This window comes from Struthio camelus, chromosome 8 (assembly GCF_040807025.1).
Source record: "Struthio camelus isolate bStrCam1 chromosome 8, bStrCam1.hap1, whole genome shotgun sequence".
Lineage (NCBI taxonomy): Eukaryota > Metazoa > Chordata > Aves > Struthioniformes > Struthionidae > Struthio > Struthio camelus.
Genome location: NC_090949.1, coordinates 7,631,512 through 7,653,059, shown reverse-complemented (window position 1 = coordinate 7,653,059; position 21,548 = coordinate 7,631,512).

Below are 21,548 nucleotides of genomic sequence, written 5' to 3'. Positions count from 1 at the left end.
ACTTTGCAGCGTATTTTTAGAGTTATGTCAATAAGACAGAAAGTTATCAAGTGATCTGTTTGCAGTCAGTCAAAAACTGACACAATTCCCAGTTTGCCTGAGGAACTGGAGGACAAGGGTTTACTATTTCACATGGGCCTAATCTACAGCACAAGAGACTGGAGATCTAAGATGCATTGGATTTGCTAGACCTCAGGCTGTTTGCATTATTTATGTCCCGGCATGGGAGAGCTCCAAGGGGAGCCAGCCTGAGGGGTCAGGGGGGAAAAGGAAGGCTCCTGAAGTGGTATAATAATAAAGCCTAAAAGATCTCTCTCAGGTCTAAGTGCTTGAAGACTGGGCTGATACTTATAGATTGTTGCAGCTTTACACAAAGCAAAACAGAAGTGGAAACAGGATTAGGCCAAACTGAATAGTCGTACTCCTGGTCACATTTGGAGCCTGATGGATCAAAATTGGTACACTGGTTGCTAGGCTGAGCTGAAAAGATCCTGTTCTTTACGCAGTTTGAGTGGGCAAAAGAGAAGATGCAATGTATTTCCCAGGTGGCATTTCTTACACTACAGGACTTTGTGCTTCTCCCAAGAACCATAGTTTCATCATGTCATGATACTAGCTACATCTCCCTGAGCCAGAGCCATCCTGGCATCACGGATGCCCACATCCCTCACTGCCCCAGGCTCCTCTGACTGAGCTTTTCACCAAAGCCTGAGGGTCAGCTCTTTGTATTACAGAGTACCCCACCAGGAGGAGGCAGCCTGTCTAGCCTGACTGAACTTGAGCAAGAGCAGACTAGAGCAGGTGGCCACTCCCCAGGCTTGGGGAACAAATCCAGGTCTGGAGAAAAAGAGCTGTCATGGCTGACCTGCCTGCTGATGTCAGCTCACATCCTCACCCAGGGAAATAGTGCTTTTCCCCCCCCATCTTTTCAATCATCTTTCGTCAGAGACAGGGAAAGCAACAAGCATTTCCAACCCAAAACATGACATGGGTACGTTATTCCCCCTGCTACCAGCTGCTTAACAGAGTGAAACTAGCAGAGATGCTTCCTGAAAAGATAGCTGAATACATTTTAAATTAAGTTTTGTTTGAACTGCCTTTTGAAATGAAGTTCGTATATGCAGAGCCAGAGAAAACAATTTCAGAGAAGTCAACTGAGCAGCATAAGCTCTAGAGCTTTCACCAGTAACAATGACCAGCCTCTTCCAAACCCAACCACAACAGGCCACTGAGTGCCAAAGAGCAGCAGTTATCCCAAAGGAGGTTGGGGCATTGCTCAAGAGCTGAAATCAATAGCCAAACTCCTGGTGACAAGACATGTATCATGTCTAGCAACAGCCAGAGGATTCACAGCTCTCTGCTCCAGAAAGATTAGCCTAGGTCCTTTCCCCACCATCACCTTTTTAATTATCAAAAGTGCCCTGATAGCTCTGAATGAAAGATCGGAGCAACCAGCTAGACATCTGTACAAAGCCACCAGGTATTTTAGCAGCTGTGCCCTGATACAAGTCCCATTTCCAGCAGGAGAGTTTTAAGATTTGGTTCCTGAAGAGTCCCTTTTCCATCAGGCGTTGGACTGAGCTGGTCCTAGTATTCAACCTGACTCTGCAGTTAGGCAGCAGAAATCTGAATTCTTGGCCAGGTAATGACTGCCAAGGCAATTGTTTTTATCTTATTCAGTCAACAAGAACATGGAAATCAATTTTTCCCAATCTCAGTTATGGCTAGAAATCCATTCCTTTTAGGCTAGCTACAGGATTAATCTATTGAATGGTTTGCAGGCATTTTGCTGACATATAAACATTTTAAGAATACATTATGCTTCTCCCTTTCCCAGTATAGCATTAGCACTTTTTTTTTTTTTCTTTTTAAAAGCCTTTGTTCAGGAAGCCATGAGACAGGATGTGGAAATGCCATCTCTGTCCTGCAAATAAACCTCCTGTCTTCAAAGTTGTGAATTGCACTTAAGTCCCCAGTGTTTGGCGACTTAAAAAAAAAAAAGACACACAGCAAAGCGCAAGGTATGCTAGCAACACACAACACAGAGCATGTTCTGAGCTGCCTTTACATGGTCAGTACCAAACAAAGTCTCAGTAGATATAAAGGAAATAAATTACATAAATTCCACTTTCAATGAAAGCCTTGAAAAAAGCACCTGCCAGTTTAACAATTTGTAGCTTTTTCCTATCTCCTCTGCTAGCTTCACAACATCCTCAGCACATGCATGTAAAAAGCCATCTTACATCTTTTATCATAGTAGTCTAGCGTAATTCCGTCACCCATGTTAAGAGGAGCAGTTGACCAGCAGTTGATTATTCTCTTCTCATAGAAAACCGAGAGTCTAATCATTTGTGGTCCTTACCTTGATCTCCAGAAAGTTTCTTGCCCCGCGTTCAGTAGGTTCCCAAGACTCTCTGCAAACTTTCTGGAAGAGCGTGTTAATTTTAGTGAGATAGCTGAATGGTTTTTTTTCCTCATTTTACAGGCATGGAACTAAAGGCAAGTTTTTGTTTTTCACCAGCATAAGCAGGCCTTCCAAGGCTGAGAGAAATCTTTGTTTTCTTCCTGAAAGCACTATACCCTCAACATTTGAGCATTCCCAAACAGTTGTTTCCCACCCAAATTAAGCGATATATCGTCCTGAGCTCCAGCACCTGCACTTAACAGGCATGACAGGAACTAAATTTCCATTTGCCATCATCACAGCTTTTCCACACCCAGTCTCCAAATGTCAGGATTGTTTGTACAAGTTTCCACAGGGGATGAATTTCAGGCCAACATCCAAGATCTGTTTTTAAAATGTTCTTAACAAAATTTGATCTGGGCAGGAGTAGCAAAATGGTTTGGGGAGAACAGACAACAATAAAGCAGTTATATTCCATGCAACAGGACAGCAGAAAGTGAATGCAACCATCTCACCACAGCAGTCCTTTCTTCCTCCAGCAACCTGAGTCCAACAGACGGTGCAGATCTATTTCCTGTCATCGTGCAGGGCACTACAGGTATTTCCAATTCTGAAAATTCTCTCCATGTTATAATGGGTTATCCTGGCCAGAAGGGACATATCTAGTTATAAAGATATGGCAGCCCTGCTTACTCACCTACAGAAAGATGATACCCTCCAGGGCCACAGGGAGGGAGCAGAGCTGCTCCAGAGCTGACCCCAGCTGGACGCTCTGCCCGGTAGAGAGAGCAGGTGGTTGCTCAGTGCTATTTCCCTGGGCACACCTAACCTCAAGTCTCTCGTCTTCCACAGCTGCCCACTAACACACAGCCACCCATTGGAGACCTTCAGTGTACATACAAGAGAGCTGCACCCTCTCTTGCAAAGAAAGGAGCCAAACTCACCCCTGAGCAAGACCAGGTCTTTTCTTTGCCTCAAAATTGCAAGCACAAATGCAATGTGGGAAAGAGAGCAGGAGAACAGCCTCATTCACAAAGCAGTCATTTCTACCCGCAGCTAATCCCTGCTCCAACACATTCAGCCATGTACACTGACCTGGATGCCTAAACGGTACAACTTTCACCTGGAAGAGTCAAACTCTCCCCTCAACTTTCTCTCAAGAGCTCTCAGGCTCACGTCCACCTCTACACTTTGTCTTCAGGCCTTTCTCCACTGTAGACCCTTTCTCCCCTCAACTTTTATGTTCAAATCATTGATCCTCTTTGTTGCAGTATCATTCACCTGCTGGACTGAGGCTAAGCCAATACGTTGCACTCACTTTTCAACTAGGAATGAATCTCCAGAGGTGGATTCATCTCATCCAATCCCCAGGGCTTGCAGCAATGCATTTTCTCACAAACCCTGTGGATGGTCTCCAGCTGCCATGAGCAAGACCGAGTCAACAGGTGAGAGTCACCCTCCAAAGAGCATTGTTGCAGGCTGAGACAGATTGTCTCTGGCTGTTGCTGGCAAATTCTGTTGCCTTTACCAGGAGTTAGTCACCAATCATAAAACATTAAGACACCTATACCGCAGGCATTTATACCATTTTGGGAGGCAAGATTCATGGTTGGGAGAGCAATGTGAAATGTGAACCTACTGTGCACTGTTTGTACAGGAGCAGGAAATGCTCAAGGACTCCTTTTTACTACCCCACAGCATCACTGGAGAGCTTCCATCAGGTTCTCTCATCTCACCAGGACGGCCAAGATCCACAGTAACTGAATAATCAATTAATCCTCCTGTAGAGCTCCATTTACATAATGAAAACGCAGCCTCCCAATATACCACTATTTTTCAGTTGTCTAGACTAATATATCTGTCCTGTAGTTGGAGGGGGGAGACCTAATGCAACTTCTATTATGAGTGGCAGAGTTCCAGCCGTAGTCATGTGATGGCAATAAAACTTCTATTGATTTCATGCAAGCATTTAACCCTAGCAGAGCATGTATTCCTGCAACAGCCCACCACAGACTCTGCACCCAACAGCCCAGGCTGAATTCCAGTTGCACCACACATGGAGCTTCGCGATGCACGTCCCTTTCTCTCTAGCTCTGACAGAAGCAACAACCAGAAATCAGACAGATTTCATTGCACCTTTGGAAATATGGCCACAAGTCTGGATTTCCCAATTCAGTATCTGCAAGTTATCTCAGACTGCAGAGGTGGATCTCGTCCTACAGACCTCAAAGCAAAGCAAAACAGCTAGAAATCTAGATCCAACTCATTTAGTAACTGAGCACATGGGGTGAGAGTAAGCCTGTCCTTCTTGGAAGTCTTCTTCCAGACTGAAGACTAAGGCCAGAGGTGCTGAAACAACCCTCATTCTCCACTCTAGACAGCACTAGCAAACCTCAAGTCCATAGACAGTAGATGGGAGAGTTGAAATAAAATCCTTACCCTTGCTCTTCAACTTTTGCCTCCATAGACAGGATACGGAGAGCAAACAGTCAGTAGTTCGCAGTTTGGCCTGTCCACAGCCACTAGCTCCCAGCCAACCTAGACTGCCTGCATACAGGTGATCAGCAGAGAAGGCTGAGGTACAGCTGCAGTCCTTGGTCACGCAACGGACTTCACTGCAGGTCAACGGGTAAATCATTTTGAACATATCTCCAAGCCCACAAAGTCAGCACAAGACTCCCATTAATTTCAGACATCGGAAAAGGGACCAAGTGTCTGGCCTGCACTACCAACAGCACAGCTGGGGCACTGGAAGTAAAGAGACAAAGCTTTGTTAGACATTCTCCTGGGCAGGCCAACCTCTATACAGTGTGGCAAGTCCTGGACCAGAGTGCAAGGCTCCAATTGCTTCAATAACAGCATTGGATCTGCATTTATATATTTCCTTAACAGTGGTGTTTAAGTGAGCACGGTCTGCCCTCCTCTGCTTGCTACAGGCTGTCTCTTTAGCCTGCATAAGCCTAGGCAAATTCGTACATCTTGACTGAGGGATCACACTGTGTTTTGTCAATGACACAGCCACCTAACACAGATCAAATGACTTCTGTCCATTCTCATGGCCAGGGGATGCACATAAATCTGCTGCTAATTGCAGTGGCCTACTCCCGCAGCTGGTAGCAAGGACACTGATGCCCAACCACAGGGCTCCCCTGGACCAGTTGACAGCAATGCTGAGCTCAACTTGTCCCCATCTGAACAAGCAATTGTTCAGTCAGCAAAGACAACTGCCCCCATAGCACTGTCCTCATCCAGTGGCCACATTTTGGGAGGTATGGGTTTGCCAGACCCTGGGGGAACGGAGCAGCCACAACACAATATGCCTTCAAAGTATCCCATCTCTTTCGGCCCAGCCAAGCACCGGGACAGGAGATTTTGCTTTCTGTGCAAGTGAATATCAAAATTTGCCTTGATATTTATAGGTCATTAGAATCAAAAGATTTAGGAAGGGGAAGCTTCAAAATCCTTGAAGGCTTAGCTCTGCTGCAAACACACCTCAGTCTCAAGCTGCTGTGCTTCCTTACAGGCCTCCTCCATGTCTCCCACAACACCCTTCTCCCTTTCCTTCTCACCTAATAGACCTCTCACTGCATGGGACAAGGGAAATTGATTTTAGTAGCACCAAGATCTCTGGATCTTCTATCTGACCTTGCAAATAGAGGCCAGGCTGTTGTTCTGTGAAGCAAACTGAAGTGAATGCATCTCTGTTCTGGCCCAAGCAAGCTCTAGGCCTTTTTTTTTTTTTTTTTGTCTAATGCCACTTTCATACATCATTTGAAGAGCCCTGGCGTGCTTGGCTTTTACCATCCCTCTTGCTCCTCAAAATGAAAAATCCAGTTTCTGCTAACAAAGGTCCCTCCAGGTCCACTCTGAGCTCCTAGATGAGCAAAGTGCAGGGCAGATGATGTTTCCAGGGCTAATTTCTCCAAGTTTCTTGCAGAAACACACCCAAGAGTGATGTGTCTCAGTGCTTATATCACGGTGTGGGTGTCTGGCAAGTTTTGTGGTTGATAACACAGCTCTGCCCTCAGAGCAAGCTCCACGCTCTCAGCTTTTCCTTCCACCCGGACCTACAAGCACTTTATCCACCTTCATCTAGATTCCAGTGCTTGGAGTCACCCTGTGAGCCAAGCTATCCCCAGGTAACAGAGTGCCCAGGTTAGAGGAGACCACTGGGACCCACACTGCAGTGCTAATGGAAGAGCAGGGATTACCTATTCTATTTCCAGGGCATCCCAAAGCTTTAACCGCAAGGTACTGGGAGTACTGGAGGTACTGGGATCCTGTTCTCCACTCCCAGGAGGACTAAGGCCAAGAGGTTTCATGTTTTTAGGAATCCTCTATATGGTGCTGCCCAAGGATGACAGAGGGTGAGCCATTTAGACTTGGCAGCCCTATATGTCCTGGGCATAAGTTTTGGCACAGACTCCAAAGCCTGAGCTACTAATATCTTCCTAGATAGCAGTTACACTCCTCAATGTTTCTTCTGTCAAGGCTGTCCTTGCTTTGATCCTCACGCCCTACATCTCCTCTGGGGGTTGTGGCAAGCAGAAAGACAGCTCCTTCTCTTGCAGAGCTTGGAACAGCTGCCTTGCACAACTTTCTCTGCTCTCTGCAGGTCTGGAGCTCTTGAGAACAGCCTGCATCTGGTATGACGCTGTGTTTGGAGTCGCCTCCGGCTCCCAAAGGACAGTCTGAGCCAAGCTTATGTTGTCAGCACCAGAAGTGTGTTCCCTGCTTCCTAAACATTGCATCAGAGTGCACTGTCGGGAGGGTTTGAAAATGCACCCAAGCTGCCTCTGCATATGTACGTCAGAGGACACGCACGCATTCCGTCTGGAAGCTAGAAGAAAGGCCATCTGCCTTCCATAGCTAACTGGTGACGGTCACAGATTCTCCCTGTCACTTTGGCTACTGCATGCTGAGCCGTGCCCAGTTCCACAGCGTGCTCCAGAGCCACCTCCTGGCTGACAGCATAACAGTCCTGGAGGAAAGCAAGAAGGAAAAAAAGCAACAACAAAAACAACTCACAAATCCCAGCTGTTTGATTTACAGCTGTGATGACCCTCCTTAACAGGTTTCAGGATCACTTCAGTCCAGAGATGCTACCTTATTCCCATTCCTAACCACAGCCCCAAACGTGGGCTGCTGCAGGGATCTTACTGTCGGACACAGTTTTGGCCTCAGTGCTCATGGAGCGAGTAACTCCTGCCTTGCCACCCTGGTTCCAGTGCCGGCATGTCCCATGCATGTGTGTTCACATTTGCCTCACTTTCGAATGCCCCGAGTCACAGACAGGCAGCCAGAAGCCTGTTTTTTTACCACTAAGCATGGTAAATAAACAAGAATAAAGATGAAACTTAGGCATTCAAAGGCAAGCAATCTCCTTTCCCCACTTTCTCCCTTTGTCTCCCACTTCGACTTGGCTTATGAGAGCGCAGACCCCTGTTCCTGCTCCTTAAAAAGGTCATCTGTTTCAGTGACTTCTGCATCCTGTTACATCAGGGCTTTTCACTTTTCCCCACACAATCTGTGCCATCACTTTATCAAGGTCTACTCAGCAGGAATCACATTAACCCAAGTCCCATTGGGACAGTCAAGAATTGCTCCAGAAGGACAAGAGACATAGGTTATCCCAAAGAAAGGCCCCTGGTCCATCAGCACTGAGTAGGAAAAATTTCTCTCACTCCAAATTAGGGCCACACTCTATTTGACTTGGTCTGCTTTCCAGTAAGGCTATGCAAATCATCCAAGCAATTGAACCGGCTTGAGAAGACCAAGATGCAGTTTACATGGAGAAGTGTCTCGCCAAGCAGAAATTCTCTCTGGTTACCATGCTGTAAGCTGCAGACTCTACACAGTCAAAAAGGTAGCCATTGCTTCTCTAAGCAAGGAGAGCCATCCACAGCATCAGGCCACATACCCTGGGCTTGTTGAAGAAAGGGACTGAGGCCAGAGCCTAGCGGCTGAGCCACCCACCCAGGTCTCAGACAGTGGAGAGATGAGAGAGAAGAGGCTAGGAAAGTCCTTTGCTATTAAATATATGTTATTTTTCTATATGGGCACAGGCACAGACAGAAGGTAATCAAAATACCTCAACTATTATCACTAATAGCATCCAGGCAGAAAACGGAGCAGTAACATGGCTAAAACTTTCAGACTTTCAGACTTTTAATGGCCAAGTCATACCACGAGGCTTGCTGAGGCCATACCACAGTGGAGACCTGCTCCACAGAGGTTTCCAGGGAGAAGAGCATGAGCTACCAGAGTTGAACTGGAAGCCAGGCTGGAGCCAAGTTCATGGTGGAGCTTGGGCACAGGGACTCCTCCAGCAGCAAGGGCCACTCTCCTCTGACAACCCGGCACAACAGAGCCGGCAACAGAGCTCCATGAGGGCCCCTTGTTTCCCTCCCCACTGCCACAATGGCCACATGCCCCTTCGCCTTCCCTAAGGTAAAAGCTTATCACTGGCAGACAGGATGAGCAACAGGAAAGAAACCAGAGAACACAATGCATCCCCCCTAGGCTGACTGGAGATATCCTCAGTTGTGCTTCACTCCTGTGTTTTATCCCCAAAGCCTCCCTCATGATAGGGGGACACTCACACCCACCTAGGAAAGCCATCCCCATAGGAGCAGATGACAACTGAGGCACAGCCCTCATGTAACAAGGCCTTAAATAAATCCAACCATCCTGCTTAATCCCCCACACAAGACCAGACTGAGGAGGTTAGAGCAGACATTGAAGGTCTGGAGAAAAGAGGCAATGCACAGCTAAAACCTCACTGCAGGGAAACACAAGTAAGCCAGAAATCCACCCATCATGCACCCTTCAAACAAGCAGAAATATGCCAGAGTCCTTATGATGTAAAATCTCTTCCCATGTTGCAGCATGTTGACCTGACAACATGCCATCAGAATTTTAAATTATGTATCTAAAAACTCTTCTCCCTGTCAGTGAGCGTTTGAACCTGAAGTGAAGCCGGCAGCGGAGAAGAGCAGACAGGAGAGGTAATTACCCGCGGTCTCCTCCAAGAGCTGACAGAAAGCAGGCCCCGTGCTGGAGATCCTGGCCTCATTACGGGCTCTCCTAGAGGCTGCAGCTGCTCCTCTCTGTGGTCAGATGTGAGTCACAACATTTTGGAGGAGAGAGAAGTGCTCCCGTGAGCTCATTAATGGCTGCAGGGCCCAACAGCCATCAGCATAACCACAATCTCCCCAGTGTTCGAAGCTGGAGCCCCAAAACCGCGCTCAAACTTCAGAGACAGAGCAAAATCAACCATGAAGTTGGCTTGTTGATCTCTGTGGGACATCTAATATGGGAAGGGGGGGGGGGGGGGGCTCTCCTGAACCAACGTGCATTTCAGAGCTAACAGAAAACGGAGAAACCTCTGATCCCTTCCTCATTAAGGGCATCAAGAGAGAAACTACAAAAAGATGCCACATAGGGCTAGGGAACAGCTTTAGGAACCATACCAGCCTCTGCAGCAGAAGCAGTTTCCTGGGGATAAAGATATTTTGCCCTAAGAGAGCTGTCACTCTATGAAAATTAGAGTGTCCCTGCAGCTGCGCACACTCCTTGGACTTCGCCCCTGCCTACACAGGTCCCAGTCATCGCCAAGGGCTGCGCCAGTACTCTGCCCCGCAAAGCCTCATCCCACAGTGTGGGATGGCTTCTCGCTGTGCAGCTGCCAAGGAACAGCAACTCACAGCCACTTGGAGACAAAGGGGTCCACAGGGCAAGACAAATTGACTGGATGCTCCCCCAGGGTGGCAGAGCTCCTTCTGTGCCCTGTGACTAACAAATCCCAGTTTCCAAGTAGCAGACTAACTCCCATCCCAGGACATGCATGTTATATGCCCTCCTCTGAGCAGGATCTGACCCTCACGAGCCTGATGCTGCTCGAACTAGAGGAATTTTCCTCCTTCCTGTACAAGCCTCCATCTCCCCATAGTTAGAGGGTGGCTGTTGCAGGAAGGGCAGACGCTGTATCGTCTTGCGTTAACCAGCCCTGCAGTGCCTCAGGATCTGTCCAGCAGTCCTGTTTGTCCTGAGTACAGCCCGCAAGATCCAAAAAAGCTTATTGCACTTCTTTCTCTCTCACCTCCTATTTCCTGCTGTGCTCACATCCCAGCCTTTCCATTTTCCAGTTTTGCACTGGACTGAAAATTACAGAGCGTCTTCAATGTTTCAAATGACAACCCCTTATGCACACCAGGCCTCCCATTTCAGCAAGGGAGACACGAGTGTGCAGTAGCACCCTGGCTGTCTGCAACCAAAGGACTTGCAGCATCAGTGACTCAAGCTCCTTCTTTATCCACGTGTCAGCCCTGAGCAGAGGCTCCTATGCGTGCTTCTCTAATGGTCTCACCTTGCAGTGACCTCCGCAGACCTGCTGATCCTGGGGGACAGGAAGGTAATTCAGCCCCTATTCTCATTCCAGCCAGAGCTGCTGCTGCTCACCTTCCCAGACGTGCCTACACGACGAGGCAGTGAAAAATCCCCATGATGGACTAATGTCCAGCCACCTCACCCAGCCTAGAAAGGGCTGGGCCTAGGGAAATAAATGCCTTGGACAGCAAAGGAGGAAGAAGAGTCGCATAAACAAATGACCAGATCCTGCACAGATGTAAGAAACCCCCATGCCCATTTACTCCAGGGGCTGAACTGGCCCGAAGCATGTGAAGGCACTTGAACACCAAAACTTGAAGGTGCAGCGATGACGAAGAACTTGCAGTACTTAATTTCCCTCCGTACTGAATGCCCTTCTGGCTGGCAGCCTGGGCCAAGACGCAACGAATCGACCAGCCTGGGCATAAAAACACCTTTCTCAGGGGATAGATGCTGCAGGCTGCTGCATGGTAAGTCCAGCACTTCCCACAAAGCTGGGAACAAGCATACTCGCCTCCAAAAGGGCCACCATTAGCTAACAGCTTCCTTAAGAAAATACAGACCTCATAAAAACAAAACATGCAGGTTTGGTTGTTGTTTCCCTAGCACAGCAAGCAAACCTCCATTTGCAGTGGTGGCATTACTTGTCCTTGGAGTCAGGGAGTAAAAAGTCAAGCAAGACAGAGGAAAGATATGTCAGACCCAACTCTGAAAGCCAGAGACACATTCTGCTCCCTGCATTGGAAGAAGAGGACAGGAAGAAAGGTATACGCATTAAAATGCATATTATAGGAAGCAAGTTTAATGACACTGAATCATAATGTTATAGGATTTTAGAAGGGACACATACCCTTGGGCTTTGAATGACCTTTGAGAAAGAGAGGGAAGAATGGGAATAAATCTCCCCCACAGCCGCCACCTCTACAATTTCCTCCACTTTCCACTAAAACACTTGGTGCTGGAGTTGTAAGTAGCACCACACTGAGTCGAAAGGATTTTGGTCCAACTTCTTCTCCCATCCCTTTGAGCCCCACTAATTAATGTGGCAAATCATTTCCTTTCTAACAGGCCTATTTCAGTCAAGAGCCATTTTTTGCCTCTTCCTCTCCTCAGTTCTTTATCTCAGCCTTTTCTAAAAATAAACCAAATTATAGATTGCATCATTGCAAAAAGTTTAAAAGTTGCTTCCTCTTCCCTTGTCCTTCTCAAAACCACCTGAGCATTGCAGGGGACAGTCTGGAAATCTGGCAGGGAGGACAGATGCGTACTTTTGGGTGGGCTAGTGAAATCTGTCTTCACAGTCTGACCAAGCTCAAAGAGTTGAGAAACCCAGCCCACACCAGCAAGGCAGTTTGGGCTCCAAGTGACAGCGCACAGGTACACACACCAAGCCACACAGAGGTCCCAGCACCCTTCAGCTCTCATCACGCTTGAGTCGGCACCATGCACGCTGATGGGAGATTTCCCACTAAACTCGAGGGAGCAAGATCAGACCTCAAACGCTCCAAAGAAATCCTCATACTTCTCTCCACTGTGTCTCCCATGAGGGTCCATTAGGCAGGCGGCTTGTGCTGACATCCTAGTCAGGGCTGTGCTCTAGGAGAGTCTTAAAAAGGAGCATAAACTCCCTGCCTCCTCCTCTGGAAGTATATGTCCTTTTAGAAGGATCTGTGCAAAATTTCACACCGGGTTAGTTTTTATGCTTTGAATATTCTGTGAGGTTTGTGTTCATTTTCTCATCATAAAGTTTTAATGGGAACTCTTTGAAATTGCCAGCTTTTCCGATACATATTCAAACAGAAATTGTCTGTCTAAGCGAAACTTGGTGAGGTGCATCCTGATTAGATCTGGGACACTGTCTACAGTTTTTAGTTTAAAGAGAAAAGCAAACCAGATATGCAAGTTTTACTAGGATTTTTAACTATGATGTGTCAAAGCTTCTGTCCCCACGCTTGCAAGACTGATTATTGCCTTTGTCAAATGTAACTCTTCTGTGCTGGGATTTAGGCTTATCTCCTACAACGGAGGATTCGTGTGCAGGTGAAGGCATAAAGGGCTCACCTTACACAGAGCTGCCAGGAAAAAAAACCTGCTTACCCACAAATCATTCAGCTCCCTCTCTCACTGCCATAAACACCACTTCAGAACTCCTGGAAACACCAAGGAATAAAACTTTGTTGAATAAGCTACTGTTAAACTACCTAACAAGTTCCCAAAAGCAAGTTCCCCTGTCTTCTCCCCAGAGACCTAACCATTGCCAGCACGAGCAGAGCCATGGAGGGAGAGTTACGAAGAGGCCCTGGGTTGCTTTCCTTAATGTAACATCACTTTTCAGGGCTGGATCTGGACACAAAATCTAGTCCTAAAAATGCAGCTTCTTCAGGCAGAAAAAGTTGGCTTTCCAATACTCACTGCAAACATTAAACGCTGACTCTATGCCAAAAAGATATTCATATGACATGGTGAATTTTGCAAAACAGAAATTAATGTGTAATTCCTGCTCTGAAATAGGATTTCTGTGCTCTTGAAAGGTATTTCTTGGGCTTGGTCCTTCTTCTTGCAGATTAAAGGACGGTACATCTGCTCTACCAGCTTGCCTTGCACAGGGCACTCTTTCCACTAGCTCATGCCCATAGGCAGCCGCTCTCAGCGGAGACTGCTGAGCTGCAGAGATGTGCTACAGCAGGCCTGTGAGTGAGGGCCTTTCTTGAGTAGCAGTGCACACACACGGGCACAGTTGGACCACAGTCTCGCTCCTACATCTCACTGCCCCCAGGCATCGCTTCATCAGAGAAGATAACTGCAACAAAGCAGGCCCGGGAGACAGCCAGGCTCCATCCCAGCTTGACACTGGTAAGGCACCGGCCTCAGCTAGACAAAGGGATTTTCTAGTGTGTGCCTATCCACCGACCTGCTCCACGTAGATCTCCTCCAAAGTTAACCTGCCTTCAACTGTGTGCTGCCTGAGCAACAGACTGGGGTGCATATCACTCTGTGCATCCCCAGATCGACCCCTGCCCCAACAGTGGGGGATGCCTTCCCAAATCACCGCTGTATATCAAGAGAAGCTGGGTTTCTCTCTGCTGCTTCCCTCTTTTTACCAGAAACACACTATGCAAATCAAAGCTCTTTCGCAGTCTCCCGTGGTGCTGCAGAGGGCTGGTGGAGGGGAGGAGAGGGGAAGGGGTGGGAAGGAGGGGGGAAGAGGATGGAGCCTTGTTCGCTATCAGCTGCTCAGAAGAGCAGAGCAGAGACAAGATTGATGATGCTCTCTGGATATAAGATCTCCTCCTTGTGAAAGGCTGCTTATGAGGCCTGATAGACTTGTCATCTCTTAATAAACATCGCTGATATGTCGGTGAGGAGAAAGCAGGAGCGAGGGGAGGACACACAGAAAGGCTGCTGACAATTTACTTAGAACTACACTCTTCTCTCGCCTTGGCCCTCACGTGCAATTCAGACAGTCTTTCCCCAGGAAAGGGCATCCTCTGCCCAGCCTCACCAGTACATCTCATACCAGTAGATCCCGGGGCAGGCTGAACCCAGCATCAGGGCATTTCCAGTGAAACATCCCCTTTCCCTATGAACTTGGGGTCATCAGCTCTTTGTGTACACCCTTTTCACACAAGGTACAGACTCGCAGTGGCTACAGGAGCAGGTCCCGATGGGAACAGAATGCAAGAGAGGCATTTCATCAGCACTTTGCAGAGACCAAAACTGTATCATTGCCATCGTGCTCCTATATAAATTGCTCTCCAAATGTTTGTAAGTTGCTCTGCTCTTGCCCATATGGCTGTAAATCAGACAGACTTGCTTGGGATCAGGAACCACATCGCTTGCTTTTGTTTTCTCTCTGTAAAGCAGCAAGGAAAATTTTTAGGCACGGAGGGAGCATTTTCCCTTCCAAATTCCAGTAACGAAAGTCAAAAGCAGCAAATGTCACATGTTCACTGGGAGCTTGCCTGGATACAAAACTCCCACGTGTGGTCACCCACACCTAGCTATGCGCACACACATTTTGTGCAACTGCAGCCACTTTTTCCTTGCTTATGTGGCTCAGTTTGTATTTAATCAAGCTATGCATGGTTAAAAATCCTCCAGAGCATTAGCAGGTGCTTAGTGGTGCTGTCTAAGTGCAGAGCTAAGGAATAACGTGCTGTACGCACAGCTAGCTAAGTGTTCATAGCTCCCCATGGGGCTAAGAATGACTGCAAACCAGCCTCTCCACCCGGGGCTTACATGCGCAAAGTAAAGTTCCCACAGAGGCTGCATAGACCACATAGGAAGCAGTCAGGGCAAGCGGGTAGGTCTCTTACAAGCATTTGCTGCTCTCTCACAGGGCTCAGACCTGTCTATGGCTGCTCAGGTAACCTTCTCCAGCAGCGCGGGGGGATATTAGGCTCCTCTGCACCTAACAAGGACTTATTACTTCACAGGCGCCAAGACTTCGATTCTTAACAAACTAGATCCTTTTAGGGCTTAGATTAATATTTTTACGAAGATTCGTTAGCTGTATTTTCACCACAACTTCTGTATTTGCAAGAATGCAAAGCCGCACTCAATGCTTTCCAAAAAGTTAGCGCAAGAACAGACTTCCAAGGGCTAGATTCACATGAAGGGAGCAACGTGCAAGTTTCCCAGGTGAAAGCAATTTGTAGACTGGGTCACCTTCAAACATGTCCTTACTACTATAAATAAACAACACCCATGCTAAATGAGCACAGGAGCGCTCACATCCCAGATGACTGCCTTTGAAGAAACGAATATATTTCCCCTTGTTTTCTGCATGATCTTTCCATATCCCAGGAGAGGAATATCAGCCCTCCCTCCTCCTCATAATTAGTGACCCACAATGAATATGTTTCTCCAAGCTGGAGCTCACAGCTCAGAGTAAACATGAACAGCCTCAATTGGACTAGAAAGGAAAACAACCTCTGCTCAACTCTGACAGGTTAAAGTTCAGCCTTGGCATTTCCTGCTTTCGGCAGCCCATAATGAACCAGCGTCCCCAGTGTCAGCCTTCTCAATCAAACAGGCACTTCAGCAGATGAACGCTCCTCCCCCACCCAAAGAAAATCAGATGGATTTTTGGCAGCTCTCAATTTTAAGGTTGGTGTTCAGGAATTAAACTGGGATCACATTCACTAGCCAGTGTGCCTATACCTGCCTTCAGTTCTCCAGCTCTGCAGGAACACTGGATCATGTCCAGGTCCTCCAAATGCAGATTTCTCCGCCTGCATAATTTTTCTTAGACAACCATCACACAATACCTCACATCTAATTTTCCAGGATCATGCTATTATTTCATATTTTTTAGTATGAAGCAGCTTGCTTTGCAATTACTCGCTATATGCAAATGTCTCAGCCCCCTCAGTCATCCAGCCCCTCCCCAAGGCCAAATCCATGAAATAGCATTTTCCCAGTACCTCCAAAAAGATAAAAGTTCAGAAGTTTAAGGGAATGTTGCTAAACCTTCATAATTTCCACGTCTTAGAATACTTTAGGAGCTTTTCTTCAAGCTTCAACTCCTGATGGCAAGTGATCACATGAGAATCACAATTGTGCTAAAGAATAATTAAATTATATAATTATGAGTTTCCAACCTTTGCAGCTGTGAAGTCTTTGAAAGCAGCTGGCAAATAAATGCTGAAATGAAATTTTTCTTAGATTTAATTCCCCCAGACAACCAAGAATGAATGACCCCTCTCCTTACCTTAGGACTTAGGGTCATGACTTAGAAGTCAGCTGGAGCTGTAAGATTTGTTTAGACACACTTACCGGTCAGGCTTTTTCACTGCACTATTTCATCAGAGTGGAAAAGTGGTTTTTAGATCAAACTCTCCCCCAAAAAACATGCATTGTGTAACTTTCTTCACAGTTTCCCTACAAAAAAAAAGTACTAAAAGATGGAAGAAATGAGGGTTTCATAAAAAGTAAAGGGAAAAATAGGGGCTTTGCTATTTGCTAATAAAGAACAAATTAACTATCTCATCCAAAAACTGAATTGCCTGTCATAAAAAAAAGAAAATACCAATCTGAACTGTCCATTGTGATTAGAAACTTAAGACATATTTTATACATTTTGTGCTCTGTACTTAACCTAATGGTTATAATGAGGATATCTAAATGGCTGAGGATATTATTCGGTCAGAGGGTCACCGCAGGGAAAGACAGATATAGCATAACTAGAAAATATTAGGGTATTTTTCCACCACGTTTTGCAAGAGGGGGGAGGGGAGGGGGGGGGAGAGGCCCAAGGAATGCCAGGGGATGTATTTCTCTGACACAACCTCACTTCAACAGCAGAACTCCCATCAGAAGTACAGAATCGGAGCCCTTTGAAAATTCTGCCTACAGCATGCAGCACCAAAGATTAAAACCCCAACAGATCCCATCTATAACTCACCCTGGTTTGGCAGGGAACATCACACACAACTGAAAACACAGAGACAAACGGAAGGTGTCAAGTTAGTAATTTCCTAGCTCTACAGTGAGCAGCATGGAAAATATTTGAACCTGTATTTCATCCTCCAAATCATATTAATACTCAGATCTCAAGCAAGAGATAATACAAAGGTAACTAAAACTGTCCTAGCCAATATTTTCATATACAGGATTAGAAATATAATGCACGTAATGTCTTAGAATATATATTAAAATACCAAGGGGAGGGTGGAGCAAGGCTAATGAACTTAAAAGACAACATCTGAACAAGTAGTCCATTACCCAGGGAAGATTTCACCATGTTCAAAAGTAGAGTATCATCTGCTTTCACATAAATTATTTCTGGGTTTTGGGTTTTTTTTTTTTTTTTAAATGTAGCAAGACAGTATCCTCCTTAAGATCCTCTGACGAAGATTTAATGCTGCCATTTTGTATCCACATCGCCTTCCTCTTACCAAAGATCTCTTCCCACCCCGACACAATGTAATTCTTCAAATTTGCAGTTTTAACAGAAAAGTGAATTTGATTTTGACTCAAACTCCACATGGGTGTAGCTGTAAAGATACTGTCATGTGAAAGATTAGGTACTAATGTAGACAAAGCCACATTCATCTGCAAGCTTAATAGCCTCTAAAACAGTAAATGCCAAGAAAGAGTTACTAGGTCTCTATATCACTATTCATAATAATAATAATAATAGTATTGCTACAAAAGATGGAAGTGCTAGAAACTCCCAAGGGCGTTTAGTGCTCCACATAGAAAACTATTACTCATGTATGCACAGCTCAGACCTGTTTGCAGGGGTCTTAGATTTCCTTTTTCTGCCCTGTTGTCTTTGTTCACACATTATAGCTGTGACTGTCAGTGTGAAGTTTGTTATGGGATGTTGGTGGGAGCACCATGTGGAGCAGGTGATCTGCCAGCCCTTCACAGCTAGGGATCTGTCACAGTTTACTGTCGTTCCTTCATCTGGCAAACACAACCCATGGAAAGGAATAGTCCCATGTCTCCAGTTTCCCTCTGACCAACCACAATTCACTCAGTGCTCACCCTCACGACTCTCTCATCCTTTCACAGGACTTGGCACCTTTAGTCTATATATCCCAAGCAAAATTAGGGGGCATCAGTGAAGGGAGATGGAAGAGTGGCAATCACAGCTCCAGGTCTGGAATGAAATTGCCACTCCCTGCCCCAGAAATCCCAGAACAGGTCACAGAGGAATGACATCCCATCCTAGATCCATCCCTTGTATGGGTACACTGAACTGACCTGCTGGCCCCATGCAGCTCTGAGTAATCACATGGCACTTCCTTCCACATACCACTCCGCCAATCCCCAGGTATTACCTCACCACCTAAATTAATGGAGGCCAATTGCATCCAGGTCTATTGCCCAGAGATATGCCTCTGCATTCACCTCAGCCAAAAAGAGTTTCACCATCATCTTTAAAAGAAGCAGAATTTACTCGCGCTCTGAGAAGACTCCATATCAGTACCACACAACAGAGATCAAGGGCAACAGAGCAGACTATGCTGTCAACACAAAGGCAATTGGGACCTACTCAGCTTCCTTCTGAGGTCTCCCATACTTTAATGGCAGCTGATGATGATGATCTTTGGACGAAGTCTTCTCTCAGAGATGGCAGAAGTGTCTCTCAACAGGGCATATGGAGGAACTTGCAGAGCAGACAACTGTCCCATGCCCAGTAGTACATAGCAGATCAGCTGCAGACATGAGATATTTCCACTGAGGTAAAGAGAACAAAACAAAGAATGGCTTGGTTAGGCGGTGCAACAGAGAAGCCACAATGCCCATCTGCCCAGGACACAAAAAACACAGGCACAAAGATAGCTACCTGCCAGCTCAGACACTGCAAAAACAACAGCATTAAAATAAGGCTAAAAACGCAAAACTTTTCTTTTTAAATAACTGGGTGGGTCCTTCTCCCCACCTAGTGGGGAAACAAACCTAAATCCTTGGAAGCAATGATGAATTGACATAGCATCTGAACAGATATTCTGCTGGGAGAGAGAAGTGAAACAGCAGAGAAAGTTAAAATGCCCTCCGACACCCTCCTCCCATAAAACTGGAGTTCATCAGTGCTGCTGCATGCCTGCAGGAGGGGAAGGCAGATTTTCTGTGCACAGAGGTTGCTAGCTACCCCTGCTGCTGCCACCCAGACAGAAACTGTCACTAGCTGGCCTGGGACCTCTAAACAGTCTTGGACCATATTTATGGAACATGGCAACACATGGGACTCTATTCGCCCCATGCCAAAGGGACTAGGATGGACAGGCAGAAGTAACTGGGCAGCCATAATGCTGCAGGAGGCATGCTCATCATGTCCATTTAAATAGGAGCCAGAAATGCCTAATGAAGCTTGTCAAGGTTTCCTGTACCCACAAACCCAGCAGTCACGGCAAGAAGGCATGCCAAGACCCTCTTTCAGAAAACCTGATCCCTCCACCCAAACTGCACTAAAAATTATCTTCAGTTGGAGAAATAAGGCAAAGGGACAAAATCCCTCTGCAGCTTGCCATAGTTCCTACAAGGAGAACATGCATCCTCGAAGATGAAACATGGCCCTCACGTGACAAGCAGAACAAAATAGCATGTGCAACTTGTTCATCTGCAAGATGCAGGGAAGCCACTTTAACCCTGTTGCATAGATAAGCTGAATATACTGACGGAAAGAGCTCAAACTAGGAGATGCCTTAGCATCAACTCCTCTTAGTCCTAGAAAATTATTTTGCCCAGTGCTTCTCCCTGCTTCCCCAGTGCTCCACAGATGCCACCCTAGGATCTAAGAGGGAGGTTTCCATGCTGCATGAGACATGCTGCCTGTCACTAGAAAGATGCACATTCTTTAGGCGTGCGGCTGAGACAGATGTGACCTGTGATCCCACATCACTATAATTCACCCAGCCTTAACGTCCCCTTACCCAGTGCATTTCCTCATTTGTTTCATGTGAAGTGCCCTGCACTGGCCCTCAGAGGACAAATGAGATGTGTAGTGGGAGGGGGATATAAAGGAACCTCCTTTCTTTAATCTCAGATTAATTAGCCCACTGATATTTCCATTTCGCTTGTTCTTATCAAGGAGCTGCTTTGCTGAGCTGTAAGGCTCATGTCATCCACAGCACATGGCATATTGGAGTTCAGCAATCTCCCCTTGTACAGCCATGCCAGGTAAGGCTGGGAACTGCTGAATTAACGTTGGCAACCATTTGCACTATGGTTCCAAGAAACAGGAAAGCAATCTTTTTAGGAAATACCAGAGGAGAGTCATAACATCCAGAGCTGGCATTAGTGTTATAATGAAGGCTGTTATCCACCTTGCCTCACTGTGGTCCAAGAACCCAGAAAGGATCAGGTTAAAGGCACACTTTTTTTTTTTTTCCCAGATAGATGATGCAAATAGAGCATTGCTATTGGCTTACACAGTGCTAACATATACAAAAGTGTAACTGACAGATTGAGTTGGACCCCAGCAGAAAAGTTTAGCTTTGCTCCTTCCCTAAGTTAGCTCTTCTCAGCTAGATCATAGAAACATATGATTAACTTTTTACAACAGGAAAGAGTCATGATAGATGATAAATAGATGCGGGGACAGTAAGGGCTCTAAAGAGGTCACTTGCACCATCTCCGTGCCCTAAAAGAGGAGCCACAAACTATCCCCACTTTCCTCTGTTTATGTAGTTTTGTATTTGTAGAGCACCTATGACAAAAGAGCCCCAACATGATAGACACTGTGATGATTCAAGTGTTAAATAACAGATAGGTGCTATTTATGCGGAAATTATTCCTGTTGGGACAGAGACACGAAAGCAACATTTTCTCATGTGCCTCCGCCTGCCTCACCTGCGCTCTCCCTGCTCATCCATCTCCCAGGATTGCCTGGAACATTGCACATGTAGGAGCATTTTCAAACAGCTCTCATTTTCTTTAAAAAGTCAACCTGCTCAGTAATGGCTCCTCCTGCTCCTCCCACCCCCTGCTACGCACTCCCTCGGGGCCGAGAGGGGAGAAGATTCAGCCTGCACTGGAAAACAGCTTTTAGTACATTAAAATATCACCACTTGTGAGTCTGATGCCATTGCAACCTACAAGCCAGAAATAGCAGCTTTGTCCCAATGGAAAAGAAAAGGACAAATTTCCAGCCTCCCAGAAGGGTTCAAGACATGCAGGTGCACTTAGTCCTGCAATAACAGAATCTGTAACAGCAAAAATATTACGCCGGGGGGGCGGGGGGGGGGGGGAACAATACTGCTTCAGGTCATTACATTTTATATAATATCCCAGCAGATCTGTA